The 21,156-nt window shown below is 43.7% G+C and overlaps 1 protein-coding gene and 1 long non-coding RNA gene across 11 annotated transcripts in view; one reads left to right on the forward strand and one right to left on the reverse strand.

Moving 5' to 3' along the window:
- The first annotated feature begins 6,949 nt into the window (after positions 1-6,949).
- Positions 6,950-21,156, forward strand: part of LOC144284212 (uncharacterized) — a 37,091-nt gene continuing 22,884 nt past the window's right edge. For 2 of the 10 annotated variants that reach the window (XR_013352553.1, XM_077848530.1), the window contains exons 1-2: positions 8,982-9,324; positions 14,709-16,649. The gene's annotated coding sequence lies outside the window, so the exon portion shown is untranslated. Of the gene's footprint in view, positions 7,208-8,453; positions 8,903-8,972; positions 9,325-10,736; positions 10,924-13,065; positions 13,417-14,708; positions 16,650-21,156 lie in introns of those variants that run through there. The other 8 variants (XR_013352548.1, XR_013352551.1, XR_013352547.1 and 5 more) reach the window with 6 other exon arrangements.
- On the reverse strand, positions 8,277-9,172 carry LOC144284213 (uncharacterized). Its single transcript, XR_013352554.1, has 2 exons — positions 8,948-9,172; positions 8,277-8,453 (listed from the first exon to the last, which is right to left on the reverse strand). It is a non-coding gene; the product is annotated as an uncharacterized LOC144284213 (long non-coding RNA).

The following is a 21,156-nucleotide window of genomic DNA, read 5'->3' on the forward strand; positions in this document are numbered from 1 at the left end:
TACTTACAAGAGGGTCGGTTTTTATTTTCGGGTGTTTTCCCCTCTTCCTGTGATTCTTTCCCCTCTCCGTGGGGGTCCACTGTCCCTGCAAGCTCACTACATCTCGGTCATTTTGCTGTGAGTCCCTTGCATCTGCTGGTCCCGGCATCCCCGCAGCACCTGCCCTCCCGGACCTGGAGCTGCAGCGTCTCCCCGCCGCTCGGGGCACCTGCCACCCCTGGGGCCCTGGCCCGTGCGCCCCTCTGCACAGGCGCAGCCCGAGCCCACGATGTTGAGACCCTCGCCGGCCCCGAGGCCGGGATGCCCTTCCCGCGGCTCTGGCCTCTTGGGTACAGTCGCTGGTTATCTGTCTGGAGTCGGAAGGCGGAGTCCCAGCCAGTGGCTCCCAGGCTCTGTGAGGTTAGATCCCCCCTGAGAGGGACACTAAGCTGGTTCTCTTTGGAATATTGCCGCTCTTCCCTGAGACCTGTTTTATTTTTGGAAATGTGAGCCTGCATCACCTGTTCTCCCCAGGACGCTACTCCAATCGCTTTCAGGTCGGTTCATTTTTAGATTTTTTTCTTTCCTCCCCTGTTAATAGTAAGTGCTCTTGCGACTTTTGCAGGAGTTTCTGTCTGCGTCTGTGCTTCTCTGCCTTTCGCCCGAATGTGATTTTGCCAAAATTTCTCCAACACGCCACTCACTCAACAGTTTATGAAATTTTTCACTAAGCAGATAATAATTATGCGAAATTACAAAAAAAACGAAGTTTCTGGACAACTCCCTCAGCAGAATATTTCTAAAGCTAACTCGCATCCACAGATGTATTGATCATTTTTTTTCTTTTTTCTTTTTAAAGGTTTTATTTATTTATTCATAGAGACACACACAGAGAGAGAGAGGCAGAGACACAGGCAGAGGGAGAAGCAGGCACCATGGAGGGAGCCTGACGTGGGACTCGATCCCGGGACCAGGTGCTAAACGGCTGCACCACCGGGGCTGCCCTGATCATTTTTTTTTTCAATGAGTCTTAGAATCCTGAAACGGTATTTAGACCACATTATTTAGACGAGTCATATAATTTTATAAAACTCACCAGCTTGGCCTTACAAACGTTTGTACTTAAAATTTTGCATGGAGGTATCTGCAGATTCAGGTGCCGCCGTAAGGCATGGCCTAGAGAGGGGCCCTCTGTACCTGCCTCAGCTTCTGGCATCAGTAATAACTTGCAAGCTGTGGTGCAACATCACAAAGTGGGTGTTGACGTGGGTGCCCTCCCTGACCTTGCAGGGACTTCTCAAGTTTTTTTTGCTCTCAACTGTGCGTGTTGATGAAGTCCCCTGCAAACGCACCGCGTGTCGCAGGTGAGAAACAACGATTCCAACACCGCAGACATCCCCGGCATTGCCCGTCGACGCCACACTCACCTCCTGTTTTAAGAAGCACCCGAGCCTTGTTTTCATCAGGTACGGTGAGGCTTACAGACGTGGAAATGATGGTCGTGATGGAAGACGTGCATCCTCCCAGATGTCTGAAAACAGGAGGCCCACCCAGGGCCATGCTGGGCGGCCCCGGGCTGAGTCAGCAGGCAGAGGAGCAGGAGTGGGAGCAAGGGCCTACGGGAAGGAACAGGTGAGGAAGGGGAAGCAGTTATAGGACGGGCTAGTTAGAATAATGCCAGTGGGCTCGATTGGGGCCGGTGGAGGGTGGCCCGGAGCGTGAGACCCCGATTAGGGAAGTAGCTGGGGCTGTGGGGCCCTGGATTGGTTGTCTTGCTTTCAAGCAAGATATTTGGTAGCAATTTGCTTGCCCTGGGAGAGCCAATCTCTCCGGAGTCAGCAAGGCCTCCACATGTCAAAACATCAGAAAATACAGAAAATAAAAAGTCATAGTTAACAACCAGCTCCTTTCTTGTCTCTCTCCCCTTAAACTCTGGCAACTGCCAAGCTATCATACTTTTCTGAAACTCGGCCTTTCAAAATGTCACATAAACGGCACCACACAGTATGTGATCTTTTGGGATTGGCTTCTCTCAGCATTTCTCCGGAGATGCATCCGAGTTGCTGTGCGTATCGACAGGGCATTTGTTTGTATCGCTAAACCGTCGCCCAGGTTAGGGACGCATCACAGTGTACTTAGGCCACTCGCCTGTTGAAGGACAGTGGGGCGGGTTCCAGTTTGGGGCCCCAACACATAAAGCTGCACAGGTTTTGCACGGACCTATTTTTCATTCATCAAAACCCCAGCAAAGGCTTGTCATGACCATCGGATGGGACCGTGATTCCTGTTTCAGTGATCAAATCTTGCTTATAAGGGGAGCGCACACCCACGTGTCTGCTGTGTCGTTCCTTCTTCCTTCTGGATGCTCCTCCTTCTTTTATTATTTCCTTTCTGTTTGAAGAACTTCCTTTGGCCAGTTTCTACTGGAAGGTTTGCTGGTGACACATTCTTCTACTTTTCCCTTATCCAGGAACATTTGCACTGCCCCTCCTCATTCCTGAGGGATAATTTCACCAGATATTGAGTTTGCAACGCGCATTTTTCTTTCTGGACGTGAAAAACAAGGTGCCACCTGCTTCTGACTTCCGTGGTTCTGGACAAGACATCTGTCCTTCCTACAGGAATGCATCCTTTCTCCTGCTGTCTTCAAGATTTTTTTTTTTTTTTTTGTCTTCGGTGTTTAAAAGTTTTAATTCGGGTGTGTGTCCCCGCATTTGTGTGTGTGTGTATGTGGGTATATATCCTATTTGAGGTTTACTCAGCTTCCTGAATTTGTAGGTTTATGTCTTTAGCCAGATTTGGGGAGTTTTCACTTATTTTTCCTAATACCTTTCATCTCTGCTCTCTTTTGTCCTACTGGGACCTCAAGGAAACAAATGCTGGATATCCCCTTACTGACCCACAGGCAGGAGGCTCTGTTCATTGTTTTTCCATCTTCTTCATCCTTGGGGTTCAGATCGGGTGAATCCTGTTCTTCTCAATTCACTGGCTTCTTCCTCCATCCTTCCTCTCCCATGAGATCCATCTCTTGAGTTTGTTTTTGCTGTCGTCTTTTCCATATTCATCTGTCTGTTTTATGCCTTCCAGATCTTTGCCGAAATTTTCTGTTTTCTCGCCATTTACTTCAAGAGTTGAAAATTGATGTTAAATTGGCAAGAGTGGGGATTATTATTTTTTATAATAAATTTATTTTTTTATTGGTGTTCAATTTGCCAACATACAGAATAACACCCAGTGCTGATGCCATCAAGTGCCCCCTCAGTGCCCGTCTCCCATTCACCCCCACCCCCCACCCCCGCCCTCCTCCCCTTCCACCACCCATAGTTCATTTCCCAGAGTTAGGGGTCTCTCATGTTCTGTCTCCCATTCTGATATTTCCCACACATTTCTTCTCCCTTCCCTTCTATTTCCTTTCACTATTATTTATATTCCCCAAATGAATGAGACCATATAATGTTTGTCCTTCTCCGATTGACTTACTTCCCTCAGCATAATACCCTCCAGTTCCATCCACGTTGAAGCAAATGGTATTTGTCGTTTCTAATGGCTGAGGAATCTTCCATTGTACACAGAGACCACAGCTTCTCTATCCATCATCTGTCGATGGACACCGAGGCTCCTTCCACAGTTTGGCTATTGTAAGAGTGGGAATTAATACAGAGCTTGCAGAGGCTCAGAAAGAAGCAGCGGCACAATGAACAGAAGATGCGAAAGAGAGAAGTGGACGAGGGGGAAATACCGGAGAGAAACAGCGTGGCGGAGAGGAGGACACAGGTGCCAAGGAAGACGGTGACAACAGGTGACAGCAGACCAACGGCCTTGACGGCATTCGGAGGATGCCTCCTCTTCTCTTTTACACACTTGGTATCAACAAGTCATGAAAGCAACACCTTGAACATCCGCCCCTCCTGGGCCTCACACAGAGTGTGTCCCGATGTCTTCTGCAGGAGCACGGGGTTGGCCGGGGAAGGAAGGCTGCAGATCACCCAGCAGATCTGGGTTCCCTCCCAGCCTTAGTTCGCCCACCTATTTCTTCAGGGACCTGAGTTTTCTCCCTAGGCTGAATAAGTCCTGGTCCATAGGATTTTAGGAAAACCAAGACATGATTAAGTGCAGCAAGTGGTAGTAAAGTATCAGGTGATTCGTAATGCTTCTGGTGCAGGTGAGACTTGCTGGAGAGCTTCTACCTCCTTAGGTTTGCTTTCCCCTTCCAGACAGAACTAGGGGTTGGGGCGTCCAGATCCAGGGCATTACCTGCCTCCACTGAGGCCCCACCCCATAGATTCCTGGTTTCTGCCTCCCTTGTTTCCTGATGGAGTCAACAGCTATTTGGCCAAATAGAAACGTAATTTCTCCCTTTTGACCCACAACTAACGTTGCTACGGTTGTTTGAATCACGCTGCTCCTTAAGGTCAGTGGTGAGAGGAGTGGCTTTCCTGATGCTATTTAAGGACTTATTTAGGTCATAAAGACTCACTTCATGAGTGCTTATACCAGGTGCCAGGAGCCATCTACATAGGGGCCTCTTCTAACCCTCACAGAAATCCTTTGGGGTAAATATTTTCATTTTTCCTACATGTCGTATATTTGCCTTACTCTTCACCTCCTATCAATCTGGGGACAGATGAAGCAGGTAGAGGTCTTACAAGCAGCAGGGGCGAAGCCAAGCTCCCAACACCATTGTTCTAGTTCCAGACCTTACACTGCCTCTCGCCCTCCTGCTGATGGCAACGTACTCAATCAGAGGAAGAATCGATGGGGAGAAATATAAAGAGAAAACGACTTCTTGAGGTTTCTAAAGATTTGAAATTATACATAAATGAAAATTTTCGCCGCCTGACAAAAAAAATGTAAATGATGGAACCGTTTTATCCTTTATGATGTTCCCATCAATTTAGAACTGAAATTGAGGTTTTGTTTCAATGGAGAAATTGTCATTACTTGTTATCTCATGGGTTTAACTCTTTCTCGCGGGTGATAGGATTTAGAGTTTCCACTGAGGAAACTTCCTACATTCCCATTAATCTCTATACATTTTGGGGAGAAAATCCCAAAGTTCAATAGCCACCATGTGCGTTCAAGTTTTACTTTATTTCAAGTCATTGATAGTTTAAAGGTTATTTTCAGACCTCAGTACTGTGATATCATGTTTAAAGCTCACACTTACTTGGATTGTTTCAAATGGCCCTAAATCTCTTTTCCCTTCTTATCCTACTACTTACATGAAATCTTATTTTATTTTCAGCTACCCCTCTGCACAGAGTTAGTAACCACCTGTACAACAGGATTTAGTTTTCAGGGTGTTTTTTGTTTGTTTGTTTGTTTGTTTTCGGTAATGAGCCGACATTTAACACCAATAATCCCACATGAAATTATTCGTATTATGTGTCTCACCTATTAACTTGTTAATCTTTAATGCATAGATTATTTACATATGTATACATCTGCTGGGTTAAGTATTTTGTGAGCTGTACGTACAGAAGGCAGACTGGGTCACCATCCATGACCCCATTAGAACCCACTTGGACACACGTATTAGAAGGGGGTGCTGTGGAAGGTGTGGCTAGAACATGCTCCCTACAGTGGAACCAAGGAAGGAAGATTATGTTAATATTCCTTTCTGTTCCAGTCCTGTTGCCGCTGATAGGCTATCAGTGGACTGAAATGGAAGAAAGTTTGAGGGGGATGGCAGTCCTAGCAGAGAACAAAGAGGAGGATGAACACGGCGTGTTCCGGAACAATCTACAGGAGACATGTCCTCCGCTCCCCTATGAACAGAGTTTGTTTTGGAAAAATAACAATGAAATAGAATTTACAGGAAATGACACGGGGTCTTGAATCCTAACTTGAATCCTAACTTAAACTTAGGTCTAAGTTTTAGACCTAGAGTCTAAAATGAGGACCCCATGCCATTTCAGATTCTTATTTAGAAAAGAAAGCAGTACAGTCCTCTAGATGATGGATGGGGAAGTAGAAGGATTGAAAGGGCAGAGCCTGAGCTGACTTTTCAGAACTCAGGATGAAAGGTGAGCGAGAGGACGGGGGAGGCACTTCCATGGGGAATTTCAGGCAGGGCAGGTGGAGAAGCTAGGTGGGAGGAAAGGGGTGGGAGTGTCAGCCTAAGGCTGTCTTCTGTGACCCGTGCCGAACGGAGCCGTGGCAGGTGGCACTTCCCTCTGCCTCAGTCCACGGAGGCTGCCATCGCAGAGGGCCACTGCCTGGGGGCTTGTCAGCCACGCACACTGGTCTCTCACAGTTCTGGAGGCTAGAGGTCCACGCTCAAGGCACCAGCCTCGTTGGATGCAGGCAGGAACCCTCTTCTGGGTGTAGATGGTGGATTTGCGGGTCCTCTTGTGGCGGGAGGAGCAGGAACCTGTCTGGGGCCTGTGCCATGAGGGCACCGATTCCATTCACGAGGGCTCCACCCTCAGGATGTAGCACCTCCCTAAAGCCCCACCTCCCAGTACTCACATTGGGGGTCAGAATTTCAAGATGTGAATTGGGGGGGCACCCACATTCAGCCCACAGCGCCTCCCCCTTCCGCCCACTAGTTGATGCTGAGGTAACATCCCAAACAACACGCAGGATCAACTCTCATCGCCACTCAGCCCTGGGGCCTCCTGTCCTTCAGGTCCTTCCTACTCCCCCCTCTATTCTCAGCAACCCTCAGGGGCTCTTTCACATATTGGTTTGGCTGGAATTAAAAGGGATTATGCTTATTCTGGAAACTCTTTCTTAACAGTTCAAAAGGTTTAAGTGTGTCTTGCCACTTGAATCGTGTAAGAACTCCTTCATTCGGAATTCAACGTCTTTCTTCAAAGTTGAGTGCCTGTCATTGCTCTCATGGAGCCTCTGCTCCAATCACAAAGCGATCCTACCAAAGAGGTCTCCTACAAAAGTCTCAAAGTCACAAAGTCACAAAGGTCACAAAGTCACAAAGGTCTCCTACCAAAGAGAGCTGCTCAGGGTGCAGCGGGCGCAGAGCCGGGGTAGGAGGACCATCGCTCTTTCCAGGTGTAGATGGAACCTATGGGAAAGAACGGGGTCGCGCCGGTGTGTACAGCCTGAGCAGGTACAAAATCTAAAGGAAGGGGGGGAAGAAGGAAGCAAGATCGTTCACATTTGAAGAAGCACAGAGAGAGTCATTGACTAAAGAAGCACGATTGCAGGTGTGTGTGTGCGAATTTCTGGGACGATGGGCTTCATGAAGCCTGGCCCTCTTCAGGAGGTAATCGGCGGTCTCTGTTCTTTATTTTTCTTTCGTGTCATAACCCCAAATACAGTCTATTCCTATGTTGTTTCTCTGATTTAAATTCGTTCGTATACACAGGAAGAGAATATTAGCTTGTATAGACCCCGTTGGTTCATATCGTTTCCCCTAGCATGTTAATAACATGAAGGGATTATGGTCAGGTCACAGCAGGATTACAGATAAAGACATCAGCAATATAGAAAGACCGTAAGGGAACAAAACAGCCCTTGAGGGTAAGGAATCTGTGCCTTGGTCTCTGTTTTTTCATTATGAGATATCCCAGGAAACTCAAGGATGGACAGAGGAGCGGCGAGGAAATGTCTCCCTGTGTTCAAATACTGATGAAGAGGGCTGCCCCTGAGTGATAGTTTTCATGTTGATGGAATGGTCTCTATTAGAAGTAAATGTCTTCAAAGCCCTGCAAGTCTGAGGACCTGCGAAGACGCACAGGTGGTGGCTCTACGTGGTGATGCCCAAGGACGGGGCTAGACCTCACTTAGGATCATTGCTGCTTTAATCAGGGCTCTGGAGCTGAAGTTACCATCGGCTTAAAAGAGTTGGTGCTGACCTTCTTTTCCTCATAAGCCCTGTGTTTTGTCATCCATTATTTTGCAGAATATGACATTTTTCAGGATGCATGTAGTTTTATAGCAGGAGTACCTTACATTATTTTATGATGCTACAGGTAAACATTATTCCAACTCCCAGGGGTCTCTACTGACAGCCGTAACTTTAAATAGTTTTAATAATCTGAATTCTGAGTTAAAATTGTGGATCCCTCTGAGATGCTGTGAGGTTATATGGTGGGCATCCCTTGACTCACTTTTTTTGCCTGTAGAAAAAAGGTCAGGCCTGGGGTCAGTGAATGTGATCTCCCAGATTCACTGAGCAAAGCAGATGGGAAGGAGCCAGGAAGGGGTCAAAGTGAATGCCTGAGGTTTTGGAGTATCCAGCTGATTGCATAGACTTGGGCACATTAGAGCCTTCTCACAAAACACAGGAAAATATCTAGTCTCTTACCTTGACTCAAATGTTGCAGAGGAAGTTTTATTTTTTTTCTTTTATTAATAGCTTATTTTTAAAAATCGATAATCATCTCTAGTTCATTACTGCTTTGCTGACGTTCAAAGTAACCTTGAATGATCTCTCAGGACACCAAACACCCAGCGATCCCGACAGGCCACTTGATCTCAGGAGATACAAATCTATCACTCTGTTACAGCTGGAGATGCAGATGCCAAAGCCATAGGAAGATGGAGATAAAGAGGCCAGGAGTCACGGACTGAATGATTGTGACCCTCTCCCCAGTGCCTACGCTGGAGCTGCTACCCCCAGCAGAGCTGCATTTGGCGATGGGATCTCCGAGGAAGTAATCAGGGTTACTCAAGTTTAAATGAGGTTCTAAGGGTGGGCTGTGATCTCATAGGGTTAGTGTCCTTATATAAAGGGACCAGAACCTGCTCCTTAGCTCTCTCTCTCCCCCTCTGTCTCTCTGTACGTCCTGCCCACAAGCTAAGAGTCCTCACCAACAACTCAAACCAGGCCTTGATCTGGGACTTTCAGTCTCTAGGACAATGAGAAAACAATTTTATACTGTTTAAGCCAGAGAGTCTGCAGCCGAAGTAGATGAGCACCCATATGGGCCAGGGAGCAACTCAGCCTGTGACGCTGGTGAGTTGCCCAAACTATATCCCTTACTCTGGTGCAAATACCTACCTTCCTTATAGATATCCTAATTGCAAGGCATTTGGATGATGAAATGCTACTTCAGATTCCGAAGTAGAAATGCATACTCACTAAAAATATAAATAGTGTGTTAGTTTATAATCCTGCATTGCGAAATTTCCAACCTAAGAGTTTCTTTTGAAAATTAGCCTTTTAATGGGTATAATTCAGAAGTCCGTCTTTGACCATCTACAAATCAAAGCGCGATGCCATTTCCAGATGAATATGCTGCCATGGAAACATATGTGAGGTCACCACAAGAGCTCCATTGCCATGCAATATGGGGGGTATGGGTTTACATTTCTTGAATGATAGGTAACAGCTGAACACGCTTCGAATGGAAAGAGATAATGTTGTATACATAAAATGTGAGTAGCAGGTATTCATTGTTAATTATCTCATTTTTATTTACTGATTCCTAACTTTCTGAATGGAGAAAATATCTGGACATATGGCTATTGAGCTAATGGCTTTAAAACACTAATGTAATATTGATTTAATGCAGGTTTCTCAGAGGTTAAATATCCTGTGGCTTCTGCATAAACAGCATGAAACAGAACAAAATGCAAAATGCCACTTGATAAGAATCTTAATGTCTAATTACTTAAATTCAGAGACTTTGGAAGAAGTATACACACATTTGTTAACCAGTTGTGGCAAAATGCCTTTAATACCAACTACACAAATGCAGCCGTTCTACATCCTTTATCTGCCGTCGTAGTCCTTGTATATCGGATTTCCATGCCTCAGTTGCAAACATGGCAGGTTTTTCCTCCTTTTGTTCCAATGTATTCAGAACTTTGATATTCCACATCTTGACATTTGGCCCACTGAGAAAATGTACAAAACCTCAAGACATCCACAGCCCTCACTTCAGGAGCTATTTGTATGGGCAGATGCCTAAAATGGTTGTACTAGTTGCTGTCTTAATTATCACATAGAAAAATCCTAAAACGCAAAGGAGACATTACATCGAGCTCCTGAGTGCCCCGGGGGGTGCGGTGAAGCCTGAATCACCTTAAAAGCTTAAGTCACAGTCTGCCTCTGGTGTCTGGGGCCATGAGCAAGGCCCTTTGCTCTAAAGGAATTTATTCCCTGGATGAGCATTTAGACACAAGACAAGAACATCAGCACGATTGATCTCACCCAGGATCATTCAGGAATCAACAGAAATCTGAAGAACACTTATGTCATGTATATGCCCTTTCAAGTCACATTTTTGAAATATTCTCAAGACAATTTAATTTCCTTAAAAAGCAGTCCCTTGCTTCTTTCTATCTTTTATTTATGATTGCATCTGACAGACAGAAGCTCAGATATCAGATTATTATGTTGCAGCTTAGTTATTTGTCAAAATATATTCCTTCTTACCCTTCGTATTACCTTCAAGTTGTCTTGCATGGGTTACAAGCAAAATTAAAATATGGTGGTTCAAGAAAAGTTATAAAGACAAACATTCTCCATGAAACAAAATAATTCAATAACATATTTGGATGTGTGTGTGTGTGTGTGTGTGTCTGTTTGTGTACATCTATTTACGGACAGTATGTAGATCTATTTATGGACAGATCTACATGTCCTCAACTTGTAGAAAGCTGCGGCAGGAAGAGATAGAAATAGTGAGACCATTTTCTTTTTATTACATGTTTTAAAAAAAAAGGAATATTAATATAGATGTTACCTAGAACTTGTGGTGGTGATTTCAAAATATTACAAGTATAAAATCATTATGTTGTACACCCAAAACTAATACAATGATATATTGTCAATTACATTTCAGAAAAAAAGCCAACAAAAAATGATTCAGATTATCTCCATACTGGAAACCATGTCAGATTGGTGAAAACAAGCTTAAGTGTATATTTTACTGCCAAATACCTGATGTATACTTCAAAAATACCAGCAATTTTCTAGGAAGATAGACGTTGCTTAACCATATGGTTTAATAAATATTCTGTTATTGTGAAGCAACGTTCTCCATGTTAGTTTTTGTTATTAGATCAGTCTGTTTATATACACACAAAAGCATGGGAAAGTGGAGAAAAAATCCAGGAAATTCATAGAAACTCAAAAAGAGGTGAAGTCAACAGAGTAACTTTGGCAAAATGGTGGACTGGGCAGCTCCAAACTCCCCTCCCCCACAGAGAAAAGGAGAAGCAAGCGGAAACCCAACCCACCGTGTCAGGACTCTGGAAAACAGCCAACTGTTTACTGCAATCAGGCAAATGTTGAGTCAAAGACGAGGCAACTTGAAAATGGTGGGAAAGCTTTGTGCCATTTGCAGATGCTCTAGGTGCACCTCCCTCCCTGGCTCAGAGGAAGTCTTGAGGTGCAGCCTGCATTCTTCACGTGGGATCCTGGTCTCTGGCGTCAGAGGGAGCAGAGCCTCTGCACAATGCATCATGCTTGTCTGTCCTAATCTGTCTGGGGTTACCTGAAGGATTGATGCAAGCCTTTCATTTCTGCTTCACCTAACACAGAACCCACTCGGGGCAGAAAAGTGACAGACGTTGCTCAGAAACACTGCATGGTAAAGCAAGACCTGGACCCACGTGGGGGCAAAAGATAATGGTTGAGACATACAGTTGACCTCAGAAGCCTGGAGAGAGTTTCTTGGGGGGAAATTTGGCCGTCCAAAAGCACCCATGTGTACTGGAGGAATTTAGAAAGCCACAGACAAATACCAAGGACAGGATGAGTGCTCACAAAAGAGCTGAGCAGATCCCCTGCTGATCTCTAGGCTCAGCACCAGTGACAAAGTCAATCTACAAAAAGAGGGAGAATTCTTCTGTTTGTTTTGGTTTTGTTTTGCTTAGCTTCTTGCTCTTGGAATTGAAGGTAGTCTTTATCTTAACATTACATTAGTTGAGCAAAGGGACAGCTTTCAACCGTCAGGAAGAGAAACAGCTAGGAAGAGAGTAAATTTGATTTACAGAGTCACCAGAGAATAATATTCTAGTGTCTAGTTTTCAACAACACAAAATTACAAAGCATACGGTGAAATAAGAAAATATGGCCCATGCCAAAGAGAAAGAAATGGGCAGAAACCATCCCTGAAAAAGCCGAGACATTGGAGTTACTAGGCTAAGACTTTAACTCAACTCTATTAAATATTTTCAAGAATTTAAAGAAAGCCATAGGCAAAGAAGTAAAGTAAACCAGAAAGAATGATGGATGAAAAATGGGAATATCAATAAAGAGGTAAAAATCATGAAGAGGAACCAGGTAAGAATTCAGGCACTGAAATGTACAATAATGAAAATGAACAATTTATAAGAAAATGTCAACAATTGATTTGATTAGGCTGAAGAAAGGATCAGTGAACTCAAACATTGGAAAATGGGAATTATCACGCCCGAAAAGCAGAATGAAGAAAGAACAAAGAAAGCGGAATGAACCTCAAGGGTTTTGTGGGTCGCCATCCAGCAGCCCAACCTGTGGGGGTCCCGGGAGAAGGGACAGAGAAAGAGGTAGAGAAATAATTTGAAAAAAAAAATAATGCAATTTTCCAAACTTGTTTAAGGAAATGAATCACACGTCCAAGGAGCTCAAATGAACTCCAAGCAGGATCTAAATAGAGACCTACACCAAGACACGTTGTAGACAAACTGTTGAGAGATGATGACCAAGAAAGGATCCTGATTGTATGTCGGAAATTATTTTATGCCGTATGTCAACTCACTGGAATGTAAAGATTTCATTTATTTATTCATGAGACACACAGAGAGAGACAGAGACAGAGACAGAGACAGAGAGACAGAGAGACAGGTAGAGGGAGAAGCAGGCTCGATGCAGACAGCCTGATGTGGGATTTGATCCCGTGTCTCCAGGATCACATCCTGGGCCCGAAGGCCGGCGCTAAACCCTTGAGCCACCCAGGGATCCCAACTACTTGGAATTTAAATAAACACAAAGAGGGATCCCTGGGTGGCGCAGCGGTTTGGCGCCTGCCTTTGGCCCAGGGCGCGATCCTGGAGACCCGGGATCGAATCCCACGTCAGGCTCCCGGTGCATGGAGCCTGCTTCTCCCTCTGCCTGTGTCTCTGCCTCTCTCTCTCTCTCTGTGACTATCATAAATAAATAAAAATTAAAAAAAAAACATTTAAATAAACACAAAGAGAAGGGTCTTGAATCCCACAAGACCAAAGTGACTAGTCCCAATGATCCTCGATGATATTAATAGTTTATTTTTCATAACAAACCACGAGGCAATGAAAGTACCGACAGGGGAAAGATAAACCTGTCGACCAAGAATTGCAAATAAAAACTGCCTTTCAGAAATTAAAGAGAAATGATGACATTCTCAAATAAGCAAAAGCTGAGGGAGTCTGTTACCTTTAGAGCTACCCCACAAGCAATGCTAACAGGAGCCCCTCGAGCTGGAAGGAAAGAAGGCTGAACAGTAATTAAATATGAGCAGTACGGCTAAATAAAGAATATTGGTGAAGGTCACCACCTAGGTAAATATAAAAAGTATAAAAAAGCTAATATTATGGCATTTTTGGTTTATAACTCCTCTTGTTCTCTGATTTAGAAGGCAAACACATGAACCAGTATACTGTTTGTTTCGATGTTAGTGGGCGCCCAATGCAGAAAGATGTAACCAGTGAAAATACTAATCTAAAGGGGGAGGAACAGAGATGTTTGAAAGTGCAGTTATATAATTTTGACAAAAAGTTGGCATTATTCAAACTAGGCCGCTATAAGGGGATCGTATGAATTGCATCCTCAAGATAACCGCTAATACACACACAGAAAAGGAAAGAAGAGATTAAAATATACACCACACACACACACACACACACACACATACACACAGGCATCAACTACATATGGAGAAAGGCAATAATAGAAGATAGAAAAAGAGGGAAAAGAAAAAAAAATTAAGACACAGGAAAAAAATAGCTAAATGGTACAAGTGACTTTTTGTTACCAATTATTACTTTAAAAGTAAATAAACTAAACTCTCCAAATAAGGCAGAAGTTGGAAGAGTAAGTAAAAATATCAACCTATCTCTTCTCTTGTTCCTGAGGATATTTAGATGCAAAGGCACAATGAATCTGAAAATAAAAGGATGGAGAGAGACACACTGTGCACACAGTAACCCACCCCCACACGCACACACAGAAGGGTTATATTATCAGAAGGAACAGATTTCAAGTAAAATAAATCAATACAGACATACAGAATTACGTAAATAAGTAAAAGTGTACAAGTCACAAGTGTGTTATACATCGTTAAAGGTTTCAATCCATCAAGAATATGTAACAGTGAATTACATGTGGCGAACAAGAGAGTCCCAAAAATCGCAAAGAAAAAAAAATATCCGACAGCGTTGAAGAGAGAAACAAAGAGTTTATAATAATGGTTGGATGCATCAATAGCCCGTTTTCCATATGAGTAGAGCAACCAGAGAGGTCGGTGAGGGAACGGGATGTGAACAGCCCCAGAGCACACATCTTTTCTTATTTTTTAAGACTTTATTTATTCATGAGAGACCCTGAGAGAGAGAGAGAGGCAGAGACACAGACAGAGGGAGACGCAGGCTCCATGCAGGGAGCCCGACGTGGGACTCGATCCTAGGTCTCTAGGATCAGGCCCTGGGCCGCAGGCGGTGCTAACCCACTGGGCCACCCGGGGATCCCCGAGCACACACCTTTCTAAATGCACAGGGAACGTTCACCAGAATAGACTGGGTATCTGTTAGGCTGCAAAACAAGTGCTAATCAATATTTTGTTTCTTTTTTTAAGAAATCCTACCAAATCATACCAAGTACTCTTTCCACCCCCCGTGCAAGAACACCAGAAAGGAGCAACAGAAGGAAAACTTCCGTAACTCGGTGGAAATTAAACGGCACAGAAACAACCAATCGGTCAGAGGAGAAATCACAAGGGAAATCAGAAAATACCTCGAGATGCATAGAAACAGAAAGGCAAACTTTGTGATTCAGCAAAAGCAGTGCTCAGATATGTAAATAGTCGGCAAGCCCAGGAGAGAGGCTGGGCGGTGGATCAGCAGGGACGGGTTCTGTGGATCAAAGCCACAAGCACACACCTCCATCCCTATTAGGGTGGAGGCAACAGGAAAGGGGGGGGACGTGTTTGTGAGGAGCAGGAGAAAGAAGGTCCTCGTACCTTGTAAGATGTGTGGCGGCGGCGGAACATGTCTCGGAAAGTCGAGCAGAGTCACCGCACTCCAGAGGCTGGGGCAGGGGCTTCCCAGGCGGTGGGCACCCGAGGCCCAGCAGCATCACCACCCAGGCCACGTGGCGGCCAGCCCGGGACCACTGAGGGCCAACCTGGGGCCACCGAGGGACCAGCCTGGGGACACCGAGCAACCAGCCTGGGGACACCGAGGGACCAGCCCAGGAACACCGAGGGACCAGCCCGGGGCCACCGAGGGGCCACCCCGGGGACACTGAGGGACTAGCCCGGGACCACCGAGGGACTAGCCTGGGGCCACCAAGGAACAAGCCCGGGGACACCAAGGGGCCAGTCTGGGGAAACAGAGGGACCAGCCCAGGGACACAGAGGAGCCAGCCTGGGGACACCAAGGGACCAGCCCGAGGACACAGAGGGGCCAGCCCAGGGACACCGAGGGACCAGCCTGGAGCCACCAAGGGACCAGCCTGGGGCCACCGAGCGACTAGCCCAGGGCCACTGAGGGACAGTGGGACAAGGCTCGAAGGGCCCGCGGGACAGCAGAAAATCCGCATGGACGCAAAAGGAAGCAATGGGGCCCACGGCACCTGCCGACGCGGCCTCCACCTGGTAAACCCACCGCCCTCCCGCCCCAAGCAAACACGGCGGGTCCCTTGCAGCATTTACACGGGGGGTCGTCAGTGGATTTCAAGAAGTGAACCAGCCCTGCCCCCATTTCTTGGGCCTGTCATATGCTTCCTCAAGGGCTGCTGCTGCGGGGTTGGGTTTGACTGTGGTCTGTAAATCCGAGGAAAGGTGTCTAACACACGCCTGGCACCTGCACCTGCACCTGCGCCTGCACCTGCACACTTAGTTGCACCAACGTTGTAACTTCTCGTGCATCACAACAGACCAATGTCAACTGTGAACAAATAGTTAGAGACCAACAGTGACATCAACAGTGGGCTTCCCAGTGCTAGGACAGTATCCTAACCCCTCTGGACATAACCGCCCCGGGGACCCAAGAGTTCCCCAATCCGTTGATCGGCTGCCTGGTGAACACAGCCCAGCTGCGGGAAGGGAGGCCCGGAGCATCGTGGGCTGGTGAGGGATGAGCGTGCACGCAGCTGGGGGGCTCCTGGGCATGAGGTCCCACCTCGAGCCCCACCTCGGTCCTCGGGTAACTGTCCCCCGGCGGTTCCCTCCCTCTGGGTTCAGGCTTTGTGGAGAGCACCTGAAGGCTTCACTCCGTCTTCCACCTCGACTTCGGTGTCCGGCTCCTCAGCGCCCTGCAGCGTGGTTGGGGAGGAGGAGCAGGAGCCTGCGGCCTCGCACCGCTTCCTAAAACCTCCTGAAACGTCACCGCTCAGCAGCTTGACGGGACAGCGCACCACCTCCAACGTCCTCCCTCCACAATTGTGATCACTTCCCCAGCCCTACTAGCTGACCTTGAAGACGCATGATTTTGAGCCGCTCCCACTGATGTTTGAAGGTGTTGACTGTTTGGAGCACCCTAGCAGGAGCGTATCCGGCGTGAGGCCCACACAGCAGGTGCTTTGGATACCTGGCGATGATCAGGGTCTGGGGCAGCCAAGTGGCTGTGAATCCGCAGAGAAAATGGTGTAGCACGTGTATTTAAAGGTTCTCTCGTAAGTGCCTGATAGCCACTTAAGCTCTGACTATATCACAAAGGGGGTATTTGTGCCTACAAACAAGGGAAGGAGGGAATCTCTTAAATGTGTTCACCTGTTTGTCAAATTTACAAAACAGTCTTTTGATTCCAGGGTAAAAGGACTGTAAGGGATATCTATTTTTACATAGTATATATATACGCTTATATTTATGTATTACAACTTTTATGATAATGCATTACATATACTTAAATATGATATAGAAAATTATATATATAATGATATAATTTTATATAATATATCTAATTATATATGTTATATAATGATATAATTTTATATAAAATATCTAATTATATATATTATATAATGATATAATTTTATCTAATATATCTAATTTTATATATATTATATAATGATATAATTTTATCTAATATATCTAATTTTATATATATTATATAATGATCTAATTTTATCTAATATGTCTAATTTTATATATATTATTATATAATGATTATAATATATAATTATATATTTATAAATATATATTTTTATAAATTGTATAATTGACACTAATGATCATAGTTAATACGTCATGTCTCCATGGTTTACAATACATGGTGGGCTGGTCCACGTTTTAGACAGTTCTTCAGTAAAGAGAGCTGTTTAACTTCGTTTAAGCCAGCATTTACCAAATTCGCTAACCACACATCTCTTTTTCGACCTAGCAGTTACTATTACATTCTGTGCAGTACTTTCAGAGACGATGGAAGCATGCTTTTCATTTTACATATTGAGCAGAGGATAAGATGAAAATGGTATTAATTTGTTTATGAAAAAGAAGACCCTGGGTATAAAGTTGGCAAAAACTGTAATATGTTAAGAAAGCATTTTGGGAACCTCTCATTTTCAATGGCCTTAAAAATAATAAGGGCAGAAGCCTGATGATATCGAGATCTGACTTGGCATCATGAGATGTCTGGGGATTCTAATTTCTATCATGATGACGACTCAGAAGTCAGGAGAACCAGAAGACAATGCTAGTTGATTTGATGTTAAAAATGGAAAAGGAAACTCAGGCCCATGGCTGTGATTCTTTTTCTAAAAAAATATTTTATTTATTTATTCATGAGAGACACAGAGAGAGAGAGACAGGCAGAGACACAGGCAGAGGGAGAAGCAGGCTCCCTGCGGGGAGCCCGACGTGGGACTCGATCCCGCGACCCCAGGGTCACACTCTGACCCAAAGGCAGATGCTCAACCAGTGAGCCATTTGGATGCTTTGGTAACTGTCATCCTGTAAACATAACTGGAGAGAGAATATGGTTTAATTTTTGATTTAATTTCAGTGTCATATGGGCACCAGAATTCTTACAATATCTCCAGGTAATTCTAGGTTGAGTCAAATTTGAGAAGCGCTGCATCAGCATCTCACAGACTGGGGGACCCCTCGGAGGCCCAGCTCCTTTTCCCCACAGCTGAAGCACAGGAACCAGTACCTGGAGCCTCACTATAATATGCCTCACCTAGTCTCATTATGTCCAGCGCCAATTCCGGGAGTTTGGGTGGAAAGCATGTCCCCTTCTCTCTGTCATGCCTCCTCACTACTACTGGTTCTCCCCAATGTCTTAAGCACCTGACACTGTGAACCAGCACTTCACCTTTATTTGTAGGCTATCACCCATCTTTTCTGGTTTGGTAGCAGCAGGAAAATCAAAATTAAATACTAGTCAGACTTAACCTTGAAAGGCAGTGTCTTGGACTTCTGGTCTCTGGTCTGAAACTCGAGAGGCTTACAAAAAAGCCAACTGTGCCACCCAGGTGCCCCTATTTACCTGATTCTTAATTGATACAACAGATCATTTGTTCAAAATAATAATAGCAACAATGTAATTAGTAATTATAGCTTATGGATAAGTGAAAAGAGTGGCAGCTATGTTATAAGGGACAGAGGCAGGAATTAGGAATACTTGGTACACCCACACTACCTATGGGGTTGCATAGTGTTTTTTGAAATTAGACATGGAACACTGGTAAATATATATTGCAAACTCTAGGGGAAAAGCAGTGCCAAGAGGGAAATGTATAGTATTGAATGTGTGTATTAGAAAAGAATAAAGACCTAAAATCAATAATTTAAGCTTCCCCTTTAGAAACCTAGAAAATAAAGAGTGTACTAAATCCAAAATAAGCACAAGAAAAGAAAGGATGCAATTATAACAGAAATCAATAAAATTGAAGACAGGATATCAATCGAGAAGATCAACAAGACTAAAAGATCAATAGTATTGTTAAACATCTAGTCGGGCTAATGAAGAAACAAAACAGCAAAGACGTAAATTGATAATATCCAAGGTGAAGAAGGTCTACTGCTACTGACCCCATGACTGCTAAAAGGAGAGTAAAGGAAAATATGGATAACTCTCTGTCCAGAAATTTGAGAGCTTAGGAACCATGGACCAATGCCTTGAAATAAAATGTACTGAAATTTACACAAGGAGCAACATTTTTTTTTGACTTTGTGTTTATCTAAGTCATTTCCATCCCCAATGTGGGGCTCAAACTCATGACCTTGAGATCAAGAGCTGCACACTCCTCTGAGCCAGCCAAGCGTCCCATCCATAGACAATTTTAATAAGCATATTTCCATTACAGAAAGTGAAGCCATAGTGAATAACCTTCCAAAACAGAAAGCACAGGCCCAGATGGTTTCAATGGTGAATTGTATCTAGCATTTAGGGAAGAAATGATACCAATTCTCTACAATTTCTTCCAGAAAGTAGGAAGAAATACTTCTTAACTCATTCTGTAAAATCAGCATTACCATAATGCTAAAACCGGACAAACATATGATAAGAAAGAAAAATTAGAGACCAAAACCTGTCCTGAGCAGAGATGCAAAAATTCTCAAAAAAATATTAGCAAAAAAAAAAATATTAGCAAATCAAATCTGTGTATAAAAAGGAATCAGGGGCGGGGCGGGGCAGCGCGGGGCGGCCTGGCCCGGCTCCGAAAAAATAAATAAATAAATAAATAAATAAATAAATAAATAAATAAATAAATAAAAAGGAATCATGAATAACAGAGTGAGATTTACCCCTAGTGTTCAGGACTAGTTCATCATTCAGAAATTAAGGCATATCCCATCAGATGAAGGCTGACGTCGAAAAATCATATCATTTTAACAGATGAATTTTTTTTTTCTACAAAACTCAATCACGACTTAAAAAAACATTTCAGAAAATGAGGAGAGAGGAATGTCTTTTCAACTTGACAAAAAACATAACGAAAAACCCGTAGTTGATATTTTCTTTAATGCCAAGAAGCTAGATGTTTTCCCCCTAAGATTGGAAACATCTCATTGGAATTCCTGTATAATTTAATAACATAAGAAAAGGAAATAAAAGTTAAACAGACTAAGAAGAAAGAAATAAATCCTCTTCTTCAAAGATAACATGGCAGTCTATGTGGAAAATCCCTCCCCAGCCCCCCCCCCCCCAAAACGGTAAATACAACCCTCTTGGAACAAATAAATGATTAATGCAAGGTTATAGGATACTAGATTAGTATGAAAAAGTCAATTTCTTCTTTTTAAAAAAAATTTCAATTTTTTTCAATTAATTTCTTCTACACTAGTAATGACAAATTGGAACTTGAAATTAAAAACATAATACTACTTACACAGCATAAAATAAATGAAGTAATTCTGTGTAAATCTAACAAGATTTTCCCAAGATTAACATAATAAAGATAATAAAACTGTAATGACAGAAAACAAATAGGTTAATAAGGGGGGAGATAGTCTACGATAATGTGTGGGAAGGGTCGATACTGTCACGATGTCAGTTTTTCCCAGATTGATCCATAGACGGAATGCAATCCCAAACAAAATCCTAGTAAGTTGTTCTGTGGATATCAGCAAACTGATCTGTACTCTTTTTTAATGGAAAGACAAAGACTTAATAGTCACCATAATAGAAAGGAAGAAGAACGAAGTCAGAGGCCTAGCAATATCCAATTTCAAGAGTTACTATAAAGCTAGAAAAAGCAAGAAAGTGTGGTGTTGGTGTGATAATAGAGAAACAGATCAAGGGGACAGGATAGAGAGCCTCTTCAGGGTCCCTGGGTTAATAATCAAGACTAATCTTGCTTTGCTGACCCATCTTTAATCATTTCTAGGACTGCCTGATAGTTCTCCAGTTCTATCAACAATTTTTTTTTTTGCTTCTGTAAAATTAAGTGAAAAAAAAAAAAAAGGAAAAAGAAAAAATCACCATAAAACTCACTACACAGAAGCAATCATCATGAAAATTTGTTTCACATCGCTTTACATAATTATCCATACATATGGATAGGTAGACTAAGAAATAGACAAACATGAGATTTTGAAATATTAAAAATTAAAAAAATTTAATTTTGGGCAAAATACA

Source organism: Canis aureus, chromosome 15 (assembly GCF_053574225.1).
Source record: "Canis aureus isolate CA01 chromosome 15, VMU_Caureus_v.1.0, whole genome shotgun sequence".
NCBI lineage: Eukaryota > Metazoa > Chordata > Mammalia > Carnivora > Canidae > Canis > Canis aureus.